Source organism: Heloderma suspectum, chromosome 6, assembly GCF_057233095.1.
Source record: "Heloderma suspectum isolate Gila_16-S chromosome 6, 16-S_ref, whole genome shotgun sequence".
Taxonomy (NCBI): Eukaryota; Metazoa; Chordata; class Lepidosauria; order Squamata; family Helodermatidae; genus Heloderma; species Heloderma suspectum.
In genome coordinates, this window is record NC_139463.1 from 92,845,272 (window position 1) to 92,864,823 (window position 19,552).

The 19,552-nt window shown below is 46.4% G+C and overlaps 1 long non-coding RNA gene across 1 annotated transcript; it reads right to left on the minus strand.

Annotated features, from left to right (window-relative positions):
- Positions 1–247: 247 nt before the first annotated feature.
- On the minus strand, positions 248–2,424 carry LOC146341843 (uncharacterized). The gene is made up of 3 exons (XR_014784128.1): positions 2,076–2,424; positions 1,672–1,742; positions 248–886 (listed from the first exon to the last, which is right to left on the minus strand). It is a non-coding gene; the product is annotated as an uncharacterized LOC146341843 (long non-coding RNA).
- Between the last annotated feature and the right edge of the window lie 17,128 nt (positions 2,425–19,552).

Sequence of the window (19,552 nt, forward strand, 5' to 3'; positions counted from 1 at the left end):
CCCCCCACCGTGAAGCAAGCTGCGAGACCAGGTAAGTGACTTTTGTACATCCCTAGTTGCAATGCTGTGTGGGGAAAAGAGGCTTGGGCTCCAAATGAAAAGGTGAAGAGGGCAGTGCCAGAGTGGAGAGGTCATGGGCTGGACAGGGACCCAGAATTTGGGAGTTATACAGACAAACATACAGATCCACACAGAGAGAGTTTCTCTGCTGGAAGCTCCTGACAAGAAACTACAAATCTTCATGATAAACTGTTTCAAGTAATATATTTTATTTCTTTCACATTGCTTTGTCAAAGCTGTTGAGGGGGGAAAGAACTCAAGGTACAAATCACTGTGCACATATATTGGTCTTGGCCTTTAATTCATTCTTGATGCCCAGTTGAAACCAAAGTATTCTAAAGTGGAATGAATTATGAGTGTGGATGTGGAACTCAGCAACACTTGAGCTCATTGAAGTTCTCCAAGTTACAGCTGAAATCTTGGTCTGAATCACGACTGTATCAGATTACAAGTTTTCCCCCCTCTTTCCATGTAATATCATGAAGTACTTGGGTGAGCATTCAAACAGGCATAAGCTTATCCCATTGATTAAAGTGTGTTTATGAACATTTTTAAAAGTACACATTTTTCATGCATATTTTTCGAATGTATGCATTTTTCAAACACATTCCACCCCCACTCCCTGCAAACAGAGACAGACACTCGGGAGTGCAGATCGCACTGATATTCAGGTTCAGGAGATGCAAACAGGGTAAGTTCTCCTCCTCAAAAAACTAAGACAAATTTCCTTAGTACCCCTAATTATAAGATGCTGCAGATGGGGGCCAGAAGCGTGTTTCATCCAAGATTTCTCTTTATGAGTTGCTCCCGATTGTTCAGCTCAGGCCTGAAAACAATAATGTAGCATTTAGGGAAGAAGATGAAGCCCAGAAGCCCAGCACTTGAGGCTAAGATAGAAAAGACCTCCACAGCTACCATGTATCTCCCCTTGCTGCTCAAATAGGCTGGAACAAAGGATAACCAGACACTGCAAAACACCAGCATGCTGAACGTGATAAATTTTGCTTCATTGAAACTATCAGGGAGTTTCCTCGCTAAAAAAGCTACAATAAAACTAACAATCGTCAGGAAGCCCATGTAGCCCATGACACAATAAATCATAGTAACTGAGCCCTCATTACATTCCAATACAATTTCTTCCATTTCTGAATGCATATCAACATCTGGGAATGGAGGAGAAGTTGACAACCATACAGTACAAATGCCTGCTTGAATAAGGGAACAGGAAAGAACAATGGAGCTGCCCAGTCCTTTCCCCACACACTTCCTCATCCTGGATCCTGGCCTGGTGGCCATGAAAGCCAGAACCACAGTGATGGTTTTTGCCAAGACAGATGAAACAGCCATAGAGAAAATTATGCCAAAGGTAGCTTGGCGCAGGAGACATGTCACCCTGTGGGGTTGGCCAAGGAATAGCAACGTACAAAGAAAACAAAGCAAGAGAGAGATTAGAAGAATGTAAGTGAGGTTCTGGTTGTTGGCTTTGATTATGGGAGTGTCATGGTGCTTTATAAAAATTCCTAGCACTGAAATGGTGATAAAAGAAAATGAAAGAGCAGCAACTGTTAAACCAAGCCCCAAAGGTTCTTCATAAGACAAGAAGGTTACAACCTTGGGAATGCACGAATTGTGGTACTTATTTGGATAATGATCCTCTTGACACTGGTGACAGTCAATCATATCTGAAAGATAAAAGATGTAATTTCAGTTATACAGATGACTATGTTATAGTTATCTTGAAGAACTCACTTTAGGGGGAACGTGACTGCAATAATGAATACATCTCATAGATTTTCACTTATATGGACATCCTTACACTCACATCCAACCCAATGTAAATGCACAATGCTTAATTTGTGTGAAAAATATCTGGCACCTGTAGTCTCACTCATATTTTCAATAAGTAGTACAGGGACAGAGAGGGATAGGCAGGGCACAGGGGAAAGGGAAACTCAAGCCACAGAGTACGAGGACCAAACCACACAGCTGCTTAGGGGTGGACGAAAGTGACTTACCTGTCCTCGAAGCTTGTTCGCAGTGGGGGGGAGGTGCTTTGCTGCTCCCCCTGCGAAGTTCAGGCTGGGGGGGGGGAGGCTTCCCGCCTCGCCCGGCCGAAATTCAGGCCGGGGAGGAGGCTTCCCGCCTCGCCCAGCCGCGAACTCGAAAGTTAAAAAAAAAAAAATGCCCCTGTGATAGGCTACGTGATGATTAACGTAGCCTATCATGGCTAGATCTGCAAAGTCAGCCGTGATAGGCTACGTAAATCGTCACGTAGCCTATCACGGGTGACTTAAAAAAAAAAAGCGCTTATGCTAATGGCGGCCCCCATAGGGAGCCGCCATTCGCGTTCCTTATTTGGTTGCTGTAGTCTAAGTAAATCTTTACGTAGACTACAGCAACCAAATAAGGAATGGGAATGGCAGCTCCCTATGGGGGCCGCCATTATCCGTACGCGCTTTTTTTTTTTTTTAAATCACCCGTGATAGGCTACGTGACGATTGACGTAGCCTATCATGGCTGACTTTACAAATCTAGCCGTGATAGGCTACGTTAATTGTCACGTAGCCTATCACGGGGGCGTTTTTTTTCTTCTTTGATTGCAATGGCGGCGGCAGCAGCCGGTCGAAAGATCGGCTGCCGCCCCCACCCAGGACGAACACCCGCCGAACCGCCGGCCGGACCCGCCGCCGGGAGGGACATTCGGGAAAGGTAAGTCCCATCCCGGGGGGGTGCGGGGGGCGGGGGGGTGCGTAGAATTTCTCCCCGAAACTTGTTCGGGGGGCCGAACACGTTGGCACTCGGCCCCCCGAAGTTTCAGGGAGAAATTCTCCGCCATCCCTACAGCTGCTTCAGAGAGTTGTCTGAAGGCTCAGAAAGACAAAACAAGTATGCAAACAAATCTGAATGCTGAGATTCTTACCGGACACTTCTGAATATGACCATTTAGATGTAAGGCTCCTGAGCTCAGTTGACATTACTCCCAGATAAGTTGCTATAGTATTGCAGAATTAATACACCAATTCATCAATTAATCAAAGCATGCATAATCAATCAAAGCACACAAAAGCAATCTTTGGAAAACTTCCATAGTGGATGGAGGTATTCAAATTATATAACTTTAAAACAAAATGTAAAGTCAATAAATCCCAACAATAAAGTGCTTGAATTCACATTGATGTGGAGAGGAAAAGTTAGAATGTGGGTCCTTCAGAAACAGAAAATTGCTTCCACAATATTTTTTGTTGTTGCAAGTATCAGACAGATCACACTATCTAGATCAAAGAATATGGAAGATGCAGTTGTTTGCTACCTCAGTTATGTTTATTGCATTGCCAAGGAAGAGGCAAACACAGTACTGGGATTAAACCTAGGCCACAAATGTATTTCACTGTGTATGTACTTACAACAGTAATACTGGTTTGGTTGGTGGGGAGAAGGAGGCCAGCATTTTCCTTATTTGTTCAGGGAGCTGCCCTGGCTGCCTGGGCTCCTTGAGGGCCAGCTTGAATCTGAGCCTTCAGTTATTGTAAAGTGTTACAGTGGTTGTTAGAGTTATGTTATGCATGATCCACTATTCCAACAACTGCCCAACATCTTCTGAGTGGTATCACTCCACTCTATGACTGTAATTATTGGTATATCTAATTTCACTTTCTACAGGTGTTAATCTATGTCTCCTTTGCTTCTACCTACAAAGTTGTGGTGGTTATGTACAACATAATGTTGTATACAAATACCTATGCCAGGCTATACCCCAGGGAAGGTAAAAACAAAACTAAACTAAACTGTGCCCAAACTTTGCCAGTCTGAAGGACAAGAAATAACCCTCTCCAGACTCCAACTAAGCAACCAGCTACTTCCTAAGGTAACCCAGGGTGGATGGGTTGTGCTGTTTGGCCTGCCAAATGAGCCTGGGACACGTGTGGTAAGGCCTTACTTACTTACTTACAAGACTGAGATACCTTCCCACATCAAAAGATTTTGGAGCAGTAAACAGCAAGGATAAAAGAATAAAACACCATATTAATACAACGAAAACATTTTAAAAGGGTTCCGACAAGGCCAAATTTAATAAACTACGGCTGGTCACTCAAGGAAAGTTTCCCCAAATAACCATGTCTTTAGGAGGCACTGGAAGGAACACAGAATGTTGGCACCTGCCTAGCCTCCAAAGGCCAGAATTTCCACAGGAAGGGGGCCACGACACTGAAGGCTCTTTTCCTGGTGGACTCTAACTGGGCCATGGGTCCTTGTGAACCACTCAGTGACCAGGCGGGTTGGTAAGGAAGGAGGCACTCTCTCAGGTATCATGATCACAAGCTATTTAGAGCTTTTTATACTAGCACTAATCTCTTAAACCTGGCCTGATAGCGAATGCACAACCAGTATTCGGCAAAGGAGGTGCGCACTGAAAAGGGGCAGTTCCTGACAATAGCTGAGCTGCTGCATTCTGTGCTAGCTCCAGCTTCTGGACCAGCCTGAAGGGCAGCCCCACATAGAACACATTGGAGTAATCCAGTCTTGAGATTAGGGATGTCCACGGAATCCGCCGTGGACTCCAATGAGGCCGAATTCCAGTGAATTTGGCCCCTCAAAGTCCGTGGTGGAACGAATGCACTTACCTGTGCCTCTCCAGACTGAATATCTGCCCCTGGCTGATTCTGTTCTGCTGTCTGTGCGGAACCCGGAAGTAAGTGATCGGGTGCAAATGGTGTCCGCTATGCCGTTTGCGTCCCCGTTTTTCCTCGCGATAGGCTACGCATCTGTATTTATGTATACTTACGTAGCCTATCGTGTGAAAAATCAGGGACGCAAATGGCGTCCACTACACCATTTGCATCCCTGGTTTTTCATGCGATAGGCTACATAAGTATCTATGTAAATAGAGATGTGTAGCCTATCACGAGGAAAAACGGGGATGCAAATGGTGTTGCTGACGCCATTTGCATCCGGAGAGCACTGTAGGAGCCGGGACGGAGCCGGCCAGCTTGGATTGCCGGGGGAGGTTCGGATCGCCCCCCCCGGTGGACCCCCCCACGAATGTGAGGTAAGGGGACCTGTACATCCCTACTTGAGATTACTAATGCCTGTACCACCATGGTCAAGCTATCCCTTTCCAGGAGAGGGAGTAGCTGGCAAACCAGCCAAAACTCATAGAAGGCACTCCAAGTTGCCATGGACGTTTGGGCCTCCAGTGACAGTGAGAGATCTAGGAGTACCCCCAAGCTACGGACCTGATCTTTCAGAGGGAGTACAACCCCATTAAGAACAGGCAATGAGCCTATCTCATGGACTTGGGAACCACTCACCTACAGGGCTTCCATCTTGCCAGGATTCCGCTTCAGTTTATTGGCCCTCGTCTAGCCCATTACTGAGTCTAGGCACTGATTCAGGACTTATAGAGCCTCTCTTGATTCAGATGTCACAGGGAGATAGAGCTTTGTGTCATCAGCATACCGAGGGCACCTGGTTCCAAATCCTCTAATGATCATTCCCAGTGGCTCCATACACATGTTAAACAACACTGGGGACAAGATGGTGCCCTGCGTTACTCTGTAGCTCAATTGCCAAGGGGCCAAAGAATAGTCACTCAATGTTACTTTTTGAAATCATCCCCATAGGTAGAACTGGAACCACTGTAGCACAGCATCTCTGGTAGGGATTGCGGAGAATTTCTCCCTGAATCTTCGGGGGACCGAGTGCCAACGCATTCGGCCCCCCAAAATCGGCGGTGAAATTCTCCGCCCCCCCACCCCCCCCGGGATGGGACTTACCTTTGGCGAATGTCCCTCCTGGCGGTGGGTCCCGGCGGCGGTTTGTCGGCTTTTTGTCAGGGGCGGGGGCGGCAGCTGGTCTTCTGACCGGCTGTCACTGACGCCATTACAAAGTAAAGTTAAAAAAAAAAAAAACCATGATAGGCTATGTAACGATTAACATAGTCTATCATGGCTAGATTTCCAAAGTCAGCCGTGACAGGCTACGTAAATCATTACGTAGCCTATCACGGGTGACTTTGAAAAAAAAGAGCGCGTACGCAAATCTTGACGTAGACTACTGGGACCAAATAAGGAACGCAAATGGCGGTGCACATAGGGCACCGCCATTTGCGTACGCGCTTTTTTTTTTCCAAAGTCACCCTTGATAGGCTACGTAACGATTTACGTAGCCTGTCACAGCTGACTTTGGAAATCTAGCTGTGATAGGCTACGTTAATCGTTACATAGCCTGTCATGGCGTTTTGTGTGTTTTTTTTCACTTTTTCTTTCCTGGCTGGGGAGACGGGGCGCTTCTTCCCGGCCTGAATTTCGGCTGGGCAAGGCGGGGCGCCTCCCCCCCCAGCCTGAATTTCAGGGGGAGAAGCGAAGCGCCTCCCCCCACCGTGAACCAAGCTGCGGGACAAGGTAAGTCCCTTTTGTACATCCCTAGTCTCCGGTACCCATCCCACAGAGTCAATCCAGGGGGATAACATGTATGAAAAGCTGATGAGAGGTAGAGCAGAATTAACAGGATTGCACTCCCCTGTCCCTCTCTTGATAAAGGTAATCCATCAGGGCAACCAAGGCTGATTCAGACTAAAACCGAGACTGGAATGGGTCTAGATAATCAGTATCCTCCAAGAGTGCCTGCAGTTGTTCCACCACAACCCCCTTAAATAACTTCCCTATAAAAGGGGTATTTGTGACTGGGCAGTAGTTGTTAAATACCACAGGGTCCAGAGTGGGCTTCTTCAGGAATGGTCGCACCCCCACCCCCACTCACCATTTTTCTCACCTAAAAAACTTGAATATAGTAACCTTTCCTCATAGGATTGTTTCTCTAGCCCCTTGATACACCATTTCACTATTTCCTGCACCATTTTGGCTCTACAGTATCTATTTTTATGGCATTCAGATCAGGAGTATACTAGGGATGGCGGAGAATTCTGCCACGGATTTCAGTGAGGCCGAATTCACTGGCAGTCAGCCCCTCAAAATCCATGGCAGAATGGCCTCCCACCCCCTGCCCCCCACAGAATCCCCCCCAGGACGAAGCTTACCTGGGGTGGATGTTCTGGTGGCGGTGGCTCCGGCAGCGGTTCTGGCAGCGACGGCAGCAGCAGCTGCTGGTCTCTCAGTCAGCTGCTGCGGATTCAAATGGCAGCCACCACATCATTTGCATGGCTGCCTTTGCCATGATAGGCTATGTAAATACGTAGCCTGTCATGGCAAGCAAAAAAACAACAACTGTGTACCCAAATGGCGGCGGCTATGGCAGCCGCCATTTGCGTTCCCTTTTTTTCGCTGTTTTAGCCTACGTAAATATTTACGTAAGGTATTATGGTGAGAAAAAGGGGAACACAAATAGTGTAGTGGGCGTTATTTGCGTTCCTCTTTTTTTCGCTCTATAGCTTCGTAAATATTTACATAGGCTAAAACAGCGGGAAAAAAAGGAATGCACATAGCGCCCACTACGCTATTTGCGTTCCCCTTTTTTTGCTGTAATAGCTTATGGAAATATTTACGTAGGCTTAAACAGCAAAAAAAAGGGAACGCAAATGGCGGCCACCATAGCCACCGCCCTTTGCATACGCGGTTTCGTTTTTCCAGAAAGGTGCCCAGCGGCCGGATGTCCGGCTGCGGGCGGCCCCAGCCAGTGGCTCCGCAGAGTTTCCGTGGAGTGGAGCCAGGTGGATTAGGATTTCAGGGGGTGGTGCAGAGCGCCTCCCCCCACCGCGAATTACCTCGTTGAAAAGGTAAGTGACTTTTGTATATCCCTAGAGTATACACATTATTGAAAGTGTGGTCACAAAATAAATGTGTATAAAGGCATTACAATACTGGCAGATTTATTTGTATTACTTTCCTAATGATCACCAATATGGAATTTGCCTTTTTCAAAGCAGCCACACGCTCAGTTGATACTTTCATTGAGCTACCCACCAGAACCCCAAGATCCCTTTCCCCATCCGTCACCACCAGCTGAGACCCCAGGAACATATATGTGAATTGGGGGGGGGGGGAATTGCCCTATTGTGCATCACTTTACAGTAGCTTATACTGATCCAAATTTTCCATTTTAATGCCCATCCCCCAGTTGCAAGAGAGCATTTTCTAGCTTTTCATTTTAACCATCCTAAATTATTTGATGGCATTACCAGTCTTGCTCACCCTACTATTTCCCCCTAATGGCACATCATTTCTGAATGTAAAGCACTTTCCCCAATGCAAATGTTTGAAGATGGGGGGGTTCACACAACAACGGAAGGAGAAGTGAATGGAGAAGTATCAATGTGTTTAAAAGGAATCAGCTTTGCTGTGCTTTTGTCCATGCAGGGTTCCACGTGCAAGTTCTCTGCGCCAGTAAAAATCGCTGTACGGAACATACTTCCAGGTGCAGGTGGGGGTTGGAGTGAACATCTTCTGACTGGCAGGGGCTGCTCAACCAATAAGAAAGGCTTCCCTCCACCAGGCTCTTTGCCCCCCACCCCTTTTCTCCTTTCCCCTGAAGCTCCAGATGCACCTGGATTTAAGGAACGAGCCTCATTGACCACAATGGGGTACACACACATCAGTTGGTGCTGGGAAAAGGGAAACACCTTTTGTCTCAATACAAGAACAACAACAACAACCTTCTTTTCTCTCTCTCCCCTCCCTGCACCTGCTTTAAGTACTTTCTTAAAGCGAGAATCATTTAAATAACAGTGTTCTCCCTGCCAAAAAATCTCCTCCCCCCCCCACATTACTTCCTTTGTAAAAACAAAAAAATAATCAGTGCTGGATCAATCAAAGCTTAGAAGCTTTGGCATTAATGCTCCTAAATGTGTTATTTTGATTCATGGGAATCTCAGTGACTCCCGGTCGTGTGCATTTTGGGGACAAGCCTCAATGAGCATAATGAGAGTTACTTCCAACTAGACACAGATATGCTTGTGCTGGAAAAGATGGGGGGACAGGGAGGTGAAACCAGCCCCCTTTCTAAACTGATGCTGCACAGGGTCCTTGTAACAAAGGTATGAAGTAGCTACTTCCTAAGGCAATGTACCAAACAATGGAGAATTGGAGCCTCGAGATCACGCTTTACACCCTTTGGGGAAATTCTGCTTTAAACTAGGGATGTCTGAGAATTTCTCCATGAATCTCAGGGAGGCCGAATGCCAGCGCATTCAGCCCCCCGAAATTGGTGGAGAAACGGTCTGCCCACCCCGCGCCCCCACGGGACGGGACTTACCTTGTGCAAATGTCCCTGGCGGCGGCGGCTCCAGCGGCAGTTCGGCGGTGGTTTGGCGACAGCAGATGCGGTGGCCGTTCTTCCGACCGGCTGCCACCGCCGCCATTTCAAAGTTAAAAAAACCAAAAAAAACAAAAAACGTGATAGGCTACGTAAAGATTTACGTAGCCTATCACGGCTAGATTTTCAAAAAACACCATGATAGGCTACGTAAATCCTTACGTAGCCTATCACGACTGACTTTGGGGAAAAAAACGCGTACGCAAATGGCGGCGCCCATGGGCGCCGCCATTTGTGTTCCTTATTTGGGCATGGGTAGTCTACGTAAAGATTTACGTAGACTACGGTGAAAATAAGGGCAACATTATATAAGTGTTCCCCTTATTTTCACCGTAGTCTACGTAAATGTTTACGTAGACTACACATGCCAAAATAAGGAACGCAAATGGCGGTGCCCATGGGCGCCACCATTTTCGTACGCGCGGGGTTTTTTTTTTCACTCAGCTGTGATAGGCTACGTAAAGATTTACGTAGCCTATCACGGCTGACTGCAGGGACGCAAACGGCGGCGGCTACAGCTGCCGCCATTTGCTTCCCGGCAGGACAGGATTCGCGGCCGGAGGGACTGGGTGCCTCCCCCCTGGCAAGAATTTCGGGGGGAGGGATGGGGCGCCTCCCTCCTGGCCAGAATTTTGGGGGAAGGGACGGAGCGCCTCCCCCCCCACCACGAATCAGGCTTCGGGTTCAGGTACGTGACTTTCGTATATCCCTACTTTAAACCGGACCATTCCAGTTGAGGGGGATCTCTGCAAATTCTGATGTGTGCATTCAGAGGACAAGCCTCACTGAGCACAATGGGAGATTCTTCTGAGTAGACACTAATTGCTTTGTGCTGGGAAACACAGGGACAGGATACACCCCTTGACCAGATCCATACCTGGGCAGGGCTAGCGTACCTGAGGCAAATGTGGGTGCTGGGGCACACAACACCTTTAGCACCAAGAACCCAACTTAGGGAAAAGAACTGGTCTTCAAGCAGTCTCAGGAAATCTGGTTGTTGTGGTTGTTTTTCTGTGATAAGCGCTGGGGTGGCTGGTGGATAGCCATGATGTCATGTATCCCTAACGACCTCCAGACGCAACTAGCTCAGAGCAAATTGCTCATAAAGACACACACACCCTGCACAGTTGTTTACATCTCTCAGCTGCAAGGTGTCCATTTACACCCACATGTTCCTCTAGTTCATACTCAGTGACAGAGTTTGCACCATCACAAAGGGAAAATATGCCATGGTGGCTTATTTTCCCTGCCTGCACATACCAGTCTTGAGCTGCTTAATTAGTTGTTGTGACCTCCAAACCTAGCAAGGGTGGATGACTGGGATGGTTTACAAACCACCCTGAAAACCATGGTTTGTTCTAGCGTTTTAGGGTACTTTGTAAACCACCCAGCCACCCACCAACTGCATTTGGATGCCATGACAACCCCTACTCGGGGAGGGTAATTATGTAAATTATGCAGTTCACAACCAACATGTGTGGCAAGGGAAATGGAGCTACCATGGCTTATTTTTCCCCGTGAGGTTAGGGATGTTAGAGAATTCTGCCACAGATCTTGGTGAGGCTGAATGCCAGTGCATTTGGCCCCCCAAAATCCATGATGGAACGAAGCCCCCCGCCCTGCAAAAGTTGCGCGACATGGAGCACTTACCTGCTGCCGTTTGTGCTGCTTTGCGAATGTGTGGCCGCCATTCACTTCTTCATTATAACTGTGATAAGATTCATCTCCTCTCATGAGAGGAGAGGAGAGGAGAGGAGAGGAGAGGAGAGGGAGGGAGTTTTGCTGTGAGACAGCCTCTGTTTGCTCATTGTGAGAGTGACTGGAGAGGAGAGGACAGTCGGAATGTTACTTGGCTAGAACAGTGGACTCCAAAGTGGGGTGCACAAACCCCCAGCGGGGGACAAGATGATCCACTGGGGTGCATGAGCAACCTGACAATTGCGCAGCCCAGACGAGATGCTATTGTGTGTAATGATGGTGGTGGTGGCAGCAGCAGCAGGATGGGATAGAAGCTGAGAGGGAAGTTCCATGGCTTTTCTCTCTCCACCCTAGTCCTATCCTGCCACTGCTGCAGCCACTGGGGGCAACTGCCCCAGTCTCTGCCAGGCATGGTAGAGGAAGCTTTAACCTTTCCCTCTCTCCTTTGGCAGAATGAAGCCAAGAAGAAAGTGAGTGCTATGGGGACTGGGTAAAACGAGGATCCATACAATCAAAAAGGGATCCTCATGATTTCATATGGTTTTTAATGGAGAGGCCCGCAAAACCACCATCCAATCACAGAGCACATCTGCCTCCATGGACTGAACCAGAAAAATCACAGGTCTGCCAGCTGTGCCATGGCACAAACAATGGATCGTTGGCAGGGATCCTCTTGATTTCATTTGATTTTTGCAGAGCAAATCCCCCAAACCACTGACATACCACTGGGCACACCTGCCTCCATGGACCAATCCAGAAAAATCATGGCTCTGCCCTCATGGGCACAGTCATTAGGGATGGCGGAGAATTTCTCCCCGAAACTTCGGGGGGCCGAGCGCCAACGTGTTCGGACCCCCGAACAAGTTTCGGGGAGAAATCCTCCGCACCCCCCCGCACCCCGCACCCCCCCCCGGGACGGGACTTACCTTCCCTGAATGTCCCTCCCAGCGGCGGGTCCGGCTGGCGGTTCGTCCGGTGTTCGAGCAGGGCGGGAGCGGCAGCCGGGATTTCGACAGGCTGCCGCCCCCGCCATTGCAATGAAAGAAAAAAAAAAAACACGTCCCCTGATAGGCTACGTGACGATTCACGTAGCCTATCACGGCAAGATTTGCAAAGTCAGCCGTGATAGGCTACGTGAATCGTCACGTAGCCTATCAGGGGACGTTGTTTTTTGTTTTTTTTTACTTTCGTGTTCGCGGCCGGGCGAGGCGGGAAGCCTCCCCCCCCGGCCTGAATTTCGGCCAGGCGAGGCGGGAAGCCTCCCCCCCGGCCTGAACTTCGCGGGGGGAGCAGCGAAGCGCTCCCCCCCACCGCGAACAAGCTGCGAGAAAAGGTAAGTGACTTTCGTCCACCCCTAACAGTCATAGGGATGGCAGAGAATTCCCGGGATGGGACTTACCTTTGGCGAATGTCCCTCCTGGCGGCGGGTCCGGCCGGCGGTTCGGCGGGTGTTCATCAGGGGCAGGGGCGGGAGCCCATCTTTCGACTGGCTGCCGCCACCGCCATTCCAGGAACAGTAAAAAAAAACAAAAAACGCCCCCATGATAGGCTACGTGACAATTAACGTAGCCTGTCACGGCTAGATTTGCAAAGTCAGCCGTGATAGGCTACGTAAATCGTCACGTAGCCTATCACGGGTGACTTAAAAAAAAAAAAAAAAGCGCGTACGGATAATAGCGGCCCCCATAGGGAGCCGCCATTCCCGTTCCTTTTTTGGTCGCTGTAGTCTACGTAAAGATTTACGTAGACTACGGCGAAAATAGGGGCAGCGACCAAATAAGAGGCAGGAGTCGTCCCCCAGCCAGGCACCTGGCCTCCTTCCAAGGAAGGGAGGGAGCGCAGTTGGAGGGCGACTCCTGCTTTCATGCCTGTCGGGGGTTGGCGGGCTACGATGGGCAGCATTTCCCTGGCAGCGCCAGCAGTGGCTTCCCCAGCAGCATGGCAGCGCCAGCTCCCCTGGTGGCAGCATCCCCCCCAGGTAACGGCCTGGGGGTTGGGCTGCATGTTGTGGGGGCAGAAGCAGGATTCACATGTCCAAATCCCGCTTTGGCATCATAAGCCAAAGAGGCTTGCCCCTCCCCCCGAATCAGCCTGAGCCAAATCGGGCTCGCCTCGGAAGCCCCGAAGCAGCTTTCGAGTTGGATCCAGGGGTCCATGCCCAGCCCTACTATGCAATATGATGCTCACCATTCCGGTCAGACATCTTCCCTTCTGGACACGGGATGCAATCGTAGCAGCAGAATGGCTCCCCCTCCTTCTTTTGCTTGCTGTGGCCAGGCTGGCAGTTGTCATTGCATACAGAGAGGGGCTGTGCCTAATCCACCAATGGAAGAGGGGAATGTTACTCTTCAGAAGAATGGGTTAGCAGAATCCTTAAGGTTCAGAAGGGAACGTGATATAATGCAATGCGCTTCTGCTAGTTTCTTAGTCCTGATGTGCAGTTCAACTGGATATTTCACATGTATAATAAAGGCCTAAGGCAAATAGGTCAGATGATTTGATGCTTAACCAGTTGTCTCAGGATGCAAACCCAGACCCACTTGCCTGCGAATAAGCCCCTTGAAACTCAGTTGGACTTACTTCAGAGTAGTGCATACAGAGTGGCACTGTTATACACTTCATGATATGAAATAAGAGTCTGTGTTCTGGACTTAGGTGTTGAAGATGTTAGTTAGTGTTCCTCCTGTGAAGATCCTACAGTCCATACATTGTATAGGTTAAACTAAGGAAAATGAATGGAATCCATCTTCTTCACCACCTCAATGGGCCTTAGAAATTGAGGGGATAATTTGGGTTTGTGCCTAAATAGGAGATATGAATATAGAGGGAGAGAAAGAGAGATTTTCTTTGGACTCTGATACATGCTGAGAAACTTCTCCATGCATCATGTCATGGAAGATAACCCCTTTTAACTGCCACACCTTATTCATAATTGACACACTTCCCAAATGCCTGCATTCATTCAAGTCCTACCTGGTGAAATGAGCTGTGCCATACAATGTCATCTTCATTAATGGTCAATGCTTCGGCTACTGGAACTTGGGGGTTTATCCTTCCAACTTTTAGTCTAACAAAAGAATGGTTTGGAAATGTGACCCAGTTTAGAACATCAAAGTCTGTTATTAATACCCCATTCTGGTCAAAGGAAACCTTGTCCCCAGCACTGTTGTTAAAAGACACTTGTTTCAGAAAGTGGTGGAGCTAGATTGAATATGAAAAAGAGATGTTTAATAAAAAAGATGCAGCAAGAAACTCTATCATCTATCTATCTATCTATCTATCTATCTATCTATCTATCTATCTATCTATCTATCTATCATCTCCATCCTGGCTGTTCTTTAAGCTTACATCTTGGATGCATCACTCCTTCTTTTTGAAGGAAATGGTGCATCAATCGAAGCAGTGACAAAATATACCCAGTGGCCTCATTTCCACTGACGCATGCTTTGAAAATGTAAAAATTATTCCCCCCCCCTCCAAAGGGGAATGTCTGGCTCCATTTCCAAATGAAGAGGTGGAATATGCAACCCTCATCCACCTCGTAAACCATTAGCATTAGAATTTCTGTATCTCCACATATGGAAGTTCTGGTCTAGGAAAGAAGCTAAAGCACTGGGAGGTTGCTACCAAAGACCACCAAAGTTTATTGGTCCAGAATAAGCATTTCTGGCTACCTTTCTCAAACATAAGGAAAAGCCCCTTTGCTAAGACATGTCAATCCAAATTCTGATTTGGAGGGTAAGCTGTTGGCTCCATGACACTCAGTAACAGCTTACCCTCCTTTCTTTCTCCTGATCATCACCCATTCAAACAGAACCTGTCTGTTTCTTGAAGATCTTGCTCCAAGTATGGCTAGCAATGGTGCAAAATACCCACACTATGATAGCTACCAGGTTGCTGAAAAAGATATATGGATTTCCTGAGCACTCGAGAACTTACCTGCCATGGCTGGGGATTCTGAGGTTTCCATCTCTCTCTCTCCATTGCTGCTCTGCCTTTATATGTGGAGGAAACCATGGCATGTAATGCATGAGCCAAAGCATAGACAGCATTGTAGATGCTGTAGCTGTGGCCTGTAATGTGCTTTTCAAAAACATGCTCAGGGAGGTTCTCCAGCTTCTCTTCCCCGGTGCAGAGATCTCCAGTCATATTGGCCAAAACAGAATTTGAGGTGACACAGCCAAATGCAAATGCCCAGAAGTCTCCGATAAAACCATCTTCTTTTGTGCTGTAAGCATTTCTGCTGTGAAGGAAGGGTTGAAATCGTGGTAGTTCACTGGAGTGGACAGCAAAGGATAGAGCACCTTGGAATACATGGATATTCTCTTTCCAGGTCTGCATATTGCCATATGATTTCAGTTCTAGCTGGGCTGTCATAATCCACACTTTACCAGTTGATATTTGCCTTGTTTTTTTAACTTCAGAGCGAGATAGCATCCCGATCAAAATAAACATCGAATGAGAATCTCCAAAGAAGACAAATACATTGGCTGTGCTTTTCATGACTCTATCATGGAGTTTAATTGACCATTGTCTCATGCCCCCGAACATGTTGTTCATACCTAGATTGTAGATTGTGTCTATGAAGGCAAAGCAGATGCCATGCTTGGAAAAGTGTTGAACCACCACCTGCTTGATCCATTCCGAATTAAATCCAAATGAAGCGAATAATCCGATCCATGTCCACTTGAAATGGAGAAGCACATGCAGAATCCCCCTGTACTGATAGGCTTCATTCGGGACCATTTGGTAGAAAGGAATTCCTTGGGTGCTATCCATCATCACTGAACCATATACAAGCTACACATAGATTGGGAGTAGGTGGATAGACAGAATGATTTTCAAAGTGAATTAACAGATTTTTTTACTGCTGTCTGCATGGGATTAGTCCCTCACTGTTTATCAAGGCTAAGCAACCTTTTGTGGCCTGCAGGTAAAGATGACATTTGAAAGAAAATGTCCCAGGCACCATCACACATTGCTGTGGGAGGTAAACTGTTGGGAGCACCCCCTTCTCATAATTTTCACTTTTCTCTTCCGCTCCCCACTTTCTGGATGTTCAATCTTTTTGCCCCCCTTCATGGATTCTCATCTTTCTTTCCCCCTGACTCCACATGCCAGTTCTGGACAGGGCACCCTTTTACCCAGTTCTGTTAAAGTCAGTGGACTTTAATGGAATTGGGGGAAAGAGTGCTCTGCTTAATAACTAAATAAATAAATAAATAAATAAGCCTGGAGCAGGCCATCCACTGCCAAGGATGCTGTTGCCCCAAGATCCTTAGTGGGGACAGGCTTCTCCCCTCAACGCTTGTGTTAGGCAGGGCACCCTTTCCCTCACCTCTACTAAAGGCCTTTGCTAGAGGCAGGGAGAAATGTGGGGATTGTGGCCGCACTCTGCTGTGTTGTTGGGTCTGCAGCACCAAGTTGCCAAGCCCTGACACACGTACCATTGCCTCCTTGTTTTTACCTTGAGATTTAGAGATTTTTGTTGGATAGTCTGGTGTGACTTCACAGCAGTGTTGCTTTATGTAGAGAAAGCAAGGCATAGGGATGCTGGAGAAATCTACCACAGACTTAAATGAGGCTGTATTCCAAAGAATCCAACCTCCAGAGTCTACAGAGGACCAGCCACACTTACCTTCAGGTCCGGAGGAGTTCCCGCAGGGTGGCTCGCTAGCTTCCTAAAAAAACACAATACGCTAATGGCAGCTTGCAGTAAACAGCTGTTTACTGCTAATTCCAGGAAACAGCTGCAATTAGGTAAAAGTAAGTGCTTTATGGCTGGAAATGGCAGACAATAGTCCATTGATGGCTGTAATTCTCCTGTGATAGGCTAAAGGCAGCCTCAATTAGCATATTGTGTTTTTTAGAAAGCTGGAGAATTGCTCTGACAGATGTGGCAGGGCTCCGGAGGACTTGTGGGGCCCCAAGCGGCCCAAAGTGCCCCTCAGCGGACCCCTTCCCTGGACCAGACAGTGGGGAGTTCATACATTGCTAATGGCAACACAGCCATAGCCACAGAAGACAATAAACACAGGCTAGAGCCAGTTTAGAAGAATTTCAAATCAACTGACATTATTACTGTTTTTATACACATCGTCAGAGAAGGCTATCTAACACTGTACAACTGCAAGCACTCCCCAAAGCTGTGTGTCTGAGTGTAAGCAAGCAACAGCATAAGATATGGCTACGTGCTCCCTCTCCTGGAAGGGCACACAAGGGGGGTGAACAAGACAAGGGGAAGGGGCTGTGGATGCAACGCATTCTCTGTCGCTTCCTAGTGTCTGAAAGCATGTGGAATTGTTCCGTGTATACAAGAGCGTTTTGCTCCTTTATTGCTATATAAAGCACAACATGCATGTCCCTTTCAAGTGCTGAACCTTTGCAGCAGTCAATTCTGTTTCCTTTGCAATGAAATGTCTCCTCTCATATGTATCTGCTCAGCCTTTGCAGTCACCTTCAGAGGCCCTCCTTTGGCTACTCCCTCTGAAGGAGATTAAGGAGCTCACTGCAAGAGAGGGGCTTCCCACTTGTTCTGCCTCATTTCTGGAATGCCTTCCACAGAGAGGCTCACCTGATACCTACATTGTTATCTTTCTGGCAACAGGTGCAGACCTTTCTTTTCTCCCAGACATTTTACAGTTTGGGGCTGGGGCCAGGGGTTGAAGAAGAAGAAGCTGTTTTTTGTAAATCTTATTCCAATGTCATTGTTTTGAATTGTGTTTTATTCATTTAGCTTTTGAAATCCCCCCAGAAAATGTTTGTTATTGGGCAGATTAATATATAATCAATAGATAAAATAATTAATTAAATGAATTCTTTTTCGTTTACAGAAGAACATGACCTCTTTAGTGGCAAATTTGCTCTTGTTTCAGGCACTGAGCACTCAATTGGGTAAAACCAGGGGGGAACTTTCCCCTTTACCGGGGAACAAACATTTGTTGAAACTATAGTGGAATCTCTTCTCTGAATGCTTTCTTTATCAAGTTATATAGTCTGTTATATAGCCACCAAGGCAAGGGTATTTGTTTGTTTTTGTTTTGTTTGTCTTTTAGTGGTTGCACCTGGTAGTGTAACACCCTCCCTAATGAAATGTGCCTGTATTTCATTTTTTTTCAGTGCCAGGTTAATACATTTTAGTTCAAGAAATGTCATACTGTTCTTCACATTTTAAGCTATTTCCTCATTTTATTATTAATGTAATGGTTTGATAGCATATTGTAGTGTTTTATGATGTTAATAATTTATTATTATTCTTTGTTGTTGGAATATGTTGGATGAATGGTGGTATACAAATGTTGTAAACATCTGCTTCTGACAGCAGAAGTGTCCATACTACCATTTCTCATTATTGATTAATATTGATTAATACCAACCTGGATAAAGTTGGAAAAAAGAGAAAAAAAGAGAAGACAAAAAAATCCTAGGTATCCAGGAATTATCAGAATCATTTCACTTCCTTCCACTTCATAATTTAGAGAAATAAGAAGGTATACCTGACGACATGACATACCTCCATCTCTGTTTATATGAAACCACAAAGTCACATCCAGGAAGGAAATGATTAATTGGATCATTTGTAAATGTTTGTATTCCACACATACTTCCTACCTGAGAAATCTTATAGATGCCCAAAATATTTTGTATCTGATCAGAGGAGTCCAAGTCAAGTCCTGAGATGACTGCAATAAGATTACCCTGGATATCACACTTGTAGTTGGGAACAAATTGGTTCATTGGAGAAATAAGATGCAATGTCGAATGATACGTCCACCTTGTATTCATATGGCCATCATAGACATGGAATCCCAAGGTGACATTGGGTAAGATTTGGGGATTTCTGTTGATTTCCTGTATGGCAAATACCAAGGCCAGGATATGCTGGTAGTTCTGAGTCATTGACCTACAATGAGATTTCCATTTGAGTCAAAAACCTCTCTTGTATTTTGTAAAACCATTGCTACTGCATTGTGCGTCATTTTTGTCTCTATTATACAACATTACACAGTCAAGAGTGTGTCCTTTTAATTGCTAATACTAATGCCCTTAGGAAAAGAACCTCAAGAACCAACGTAAGTAGTGTAAATAGGAATCCACAGTTCTATGGATGAGAGTATTCAGAGGTGTCTTGATGATGGGTGAATTCACTTGTTAGTTTTGACACAGAAACATAGGATTGGATCCCGATTTAGTCATCCTTAGAGTAGATCCACTGAAGTGGAATGCTGTCTGTGAAAACCTTATGCCACAAGACCCTTCCTTCCTTGTTTTTTGCCACAGACTAACATGGCTATCCCTCTCAAAATTAGTAAGGCACATAAGATTTGGTTACATCAAAACGACTGCATGTTTTAATTAATATTGTGACCCACATTTTTTTAAAATGATGCATGAAAATAGATGAAGACATACAATTCCAGTATTGTAGTGAAACAAAACAAGGGTTTGAAGATGCAGATCAAATGTTATTTTTACCAATTTTATTTGGAGAATATATATATATATATATATATATGCCTTTATAATG